The 4,329-nt window shown below is 40.3% G+C and overlaps 1 pseudogene; it reads right to left on the bottom strand.

Annotated features, from left to right (window-relative positions):
* Nucleotides 1-532: 532 nt before the first annotated feature.
* Nucleotides 533-3,473, bottom strand: LOC120876361 (annotated as a pseudogene).
* Nucleotides 3,474-4,329: the final 856 nt, after the last annotated feature.

Here is a 4,329-nt window from a genome sequence, read left to right as displayed (position 1 = left end):
TGTTTTTGCTTTTTAACCTCTTTGTTATCTATCTTTATAATTTTTTCTGTAAGATTTCCTCAAATTTGTCTTGCAAGCTTTCTATTATGTATTTTTTAAAAAATTTCTGTTATCAGACAAAGACAAACACTGTATGATTTTGCTTATACGTGGAATCTAAAAAGCAAAACAAATGAACAAACATAACAAACTAGAAACAGTCACAGAATAAACAGGTAGTTGCCAGAGTTGAAGAGGGTGGGGGGAGGAAAGAAATAGCTGAGGGAGATTAGAAGGTACAAACTTTCAGTTGTAAAATAAATGAGTCACAGCCATGAAATGTGCAGTGTGGGGAATGTAGTCAATAAATGTGCAATATCTTACTATCATGACAGTTTGTAAGTAGACAAAAAAGTTCTGCTATCATATTTTTTTTTGTTGGCATAAATTTCCTTTAATAATTTCTAAATTTCCAATAGCATTTTAATTTTGAGGTTTAACGTATCAAGCCAGTATTATGCTTTACAATTTTAGTAATTCTGGATTCCAGGTCATTTAAGATGAAAATAGAAATGCAAAGTTTACTTAAGAAATTTAATTTTCGTCTTCTATAACATCTAAATCTTCATCCTCTTCATCATTATCTTCTGTTTGTTGATCCTTTCTTAGTAGAGAGGTCCTGTTCCAGATACACACTTAGATGACAATGATCTCTGAAGAGGTAACTTTGAATTTGCTCTTACAATATCTAAACGGGATGCATAATCTTGTGGATATAGAGAATGTCAGAAAAACTCTAATCTTCTTCAACAATCTTTTGTATATTTTGGTAGGCAGCAGTGTAGACCTCTAAAGCTTTTCTGTGAAGTAACATTTCGATAGTGATAAATTCTGAAAATACAGTCTTTATATCCTTTATTTTCTGCTTTTCAAAATTGTCAGTAATTTCCTCCAGATGACGAGTTGTTCCTGACATCCATTGTCAGTTCAGTTCAGTTCAGTCGCTCAGTCGTGTCCGACTCTCTGCGACCCCATGAATCGCAGCACACCAGGCCTCCCTGTCCATCACCATCTCCCGGAGTTCACTCAAATTCATGTCCATCGAGTCGGTGATGCCATCCAGCCATCCAGCCATCTCATCCTCTGTCGTCCCCTTCTCCTCCTGCCCCCAATCCCTCCCAGCATCAGAGTCTTTTCCAATGAGTCAACACTTCACATGAGGTGGCCAGAGTATTGGAGTTTCAGCTTTAGCATCATTCCTTCCAATGAAAACCCAGGGCTGAGCTCCTTTAGAATGGACTGGTTGGACCTCCTTGCAGTCCAAGGGACTCTCAAGAGTCTTCTCCAACACCACACTTCAAAAGCATCAATTCTTCGGTGCTCAGCTTTCTTCACAGTCCAACTCTCGCATCCATACATGACCACTGGAAAAACCATAGCCTTAACTAAACGAACATTTGTTGGCAAAGTAATGTCTCTGCTTTTGAATATACTATCTAGGTTGGTCATAACTTTTCCTTCCAAGGAGTAAGTGTCTTTTAATTTCATGGCTGCAATCACTATCTGCAGTGATTTTGGAGCCCAAAAAATAAAGTCTGACATTGTTTCCACTGTTTCCTCATCTATTTCCCATGAAGTGATGGGACCAGATGCCATGATCTTCGTTTTCTGAATGTTGAGCTTTAAGCCAACTTTTCACTCTCCTCTTTCACTCTCACCAAGAGGCTTTTTAGCTCCTCTTCACTTTCTGCCATAAGGGTGGTGTCATCTGCATATCTGAGGTTATTGATATTTCTCCTGGCAATCTTGATTCCAGCTTGTGTTTCTTCCAGCCCAGCATTCCTCATGATGTACTCTGCATATAAGTTAAATAAGCAGGGTGACAATAACCAGTAGACCATTCAGGTATGACCTAAATCAAATCCCTTATGATTATACAGTGGAAGTGAGAAATAGATTTAAGGGACTAGATCTGATAGATAGAGTGCTTGATGAACTATAGACTGATGTTCGTGACATTGTATAGGAGACAGGGATCAAGACCATCCCCATGGAAAAGAAATGCAAAAAAGCAAAATGGCTGTCTGGGGAGGCCTTACAAATAGCTGTGAAAAGAAGAGAAGCGAAAAGCAAAGGGGAAAATGAAAGATATAAGCATCTGAATGCAGAGTTCCAAAGAATAGCAAGAAGAGATAAGAAAGCCTTCTTCAGCGATCAATGCAAACAAATAGAGGAAAACAATAGAATGGGAAAGACTGGAGATCTCTTCAAGAAAATTAGAGATACCAAGGGAACATTTCATGCAAAGATGGGCTCGATAAAGGACAGAAATGGTAGGGACCTAACAGAAGCAGAAGATATTAAGAAGAGATGGCAAGAATATACAGAAGAACTGTACAAAAAAGAGCTTCACGACCAAGATAACCACGATGGTGTGATCACTCACCTAGAGCCAGACCTCCTGGAATGTGAAGTCAAGTGGGCCTTAGAAAGCATCACTACGAACAAAGCTAGTGGAACTGATGGAATTCCAGTTGAGCTGTTTCAAATCCTGAAAGATGATGCTGTGAAAGTGCTGCACTCAATATGCCAGCAAGTTTGGAAAACTGAGCAGTGGCCATAGGACTGGAAAAGGTCAGTTTTCATTCCAATCCCAAAGAAAGGCAATGCCAAAGAATGCTCAAACTTACCGCACAATTTCACTCATCTCACACGCTGGTAAAGTAATGCTTAAAATTCTCCAAGCCAGGCTTCAGCAATATGTGAACCGTGAACTTCAAGATGTTCAAGCTGGTTTTAGAAAAGGCAGAGGAACCAGAGATCAAATTGCCAACATCCGCTGGATCATCAAAAAAGCAAGAAAGTTCCAGAAAAACATCTATTTCTGCTTTATTGACTATGCCAAAGCCTTTGACTGTGTGGATCACAATAAACTGTGGACAATTCTGAAAGAGATGGGAATACCAGACCACCTGACCTGCCTCTTGAGAAACCTATATGCAGGTCAGGAAGCAACAGTTAGAACATCCACTGTGCCTGCGAAATAACATGTCGATCAGATGGGTTTCTCTGATGTGTTCTTTCTAACTGAGTTAATTGTTTAACTTCTCAATTCCTTGCTGTTAATGTTGCTATGAGATCATCTCACTTCATTTTTACAATGGTTCCATAAGCTTTCAAAGGTTCAGTTACTTTGGCTTCAAGTCTCTCAACCTCAGCTTGTCAATAATCCTGACGTTTGGCAAAGTCGTCAGCAAAGTTTTTCAGGCCCTGCTTTAAATGCGGGATCTCAGTAGAGGCATATACGTTGATTTCATTCACCAGGAGGTCTGCTTTGTCTCGCAGTCTGGCAGTTTTCTGCACATAAGCAGCAAAGACTTGGCACAGCTCTCCAAAATGTTTCTCCAAATTTGTGACAGCATCTTGCAGTTGTCTGGTTTGAGTGTCCTGGTTTTCCAAGCTGCATCTCAACATGCCGCCTCACTCACGACTAGAAACCCTGGGCTGGACCTGATGACAGAGTCTGGGCACCCGGAATTGTGCCAGGGCACCCATATTTTTAATTTGCAAGAGTTCTGTTTTGTTTGAGTGTTTCTTTTCATAGTGTCTGTTATTGTTTCATTAATTTGATAGCTACTTATTTCTCTGAGGATATTAGTGATATATTTTTAATTTAATTTCTCTTTTTATTGTAAGAAAAGTCTAAATTTTCAAAAAAAAGAGACAAGAACGGGTTGTTTGGTTTTGCTTTTTGGTTGTGTCATGCAGCATGTGGAATCTTAGTTCCCCAACCAGGAATCAAACCCATGACCCCTAAGTGGAAGCCAGGGAAGTCCCCTCAAGAATGGTTTAAAGAAAATTTTTCTTAAATCATTTGAGAGTAAATTGCCAACATGGGTAAATTGCCAATGATACACTGCATTTATTGTCATATCTCTTTAGTTTCTTTCCGTCTAAAACAGTTATTCCACTGTTTCTTTGGCTTTCGTGATCTCGACAGTTTTTTTACAGATCACTTACTTCGTAGAATCCCACTGCAGGAGTTTCCTCGTGACTGGATTCAGGTTATGCTTTTTGGGAGCAAGAACATCATGAAGTGATGATGTGTCCTTATTGCCTCCTATCAGGTAACACTGGAGGCCTGCACCTGCGCGCTCAGTCGTGTCCAGTCTTTGCGACCTCATGGACTGCAGCCTGCCAGGCTCCTCTGTCCATGGGATTTTTCCAGGCTAGGATACTGGAGTGGGTTGCCATTCCCTTCTCCAGGAGATCTTCCTGACCCAGGGATAGAACCTGTGTCTCTTGCATCTCCTGCAGGCAGGTTCTTTACCACTGGTGCCACCAGTACTG

The sequence above is a fragment of the Oryx dammah genome, unplaced genomic scaffold, assembly GCF_014754425.2.
Source record: "Oryx dammah isolate SB20612 unplaced genomic scaffold, SCBI_Odam_1.1 HiC_scaffold_17, whole genome shotgun sequence".
NCBI classification, from domain to species: Eukaryota; Metazoa; Chordata; class Mammalia; order Artiodactyla; family Bovidae; genus Oryx; species Oryx dammah.
Note: the sequence above shows the minus strand (reverse complement) of the source record. Positions and strands in the feature narration are given on the sequence as shown.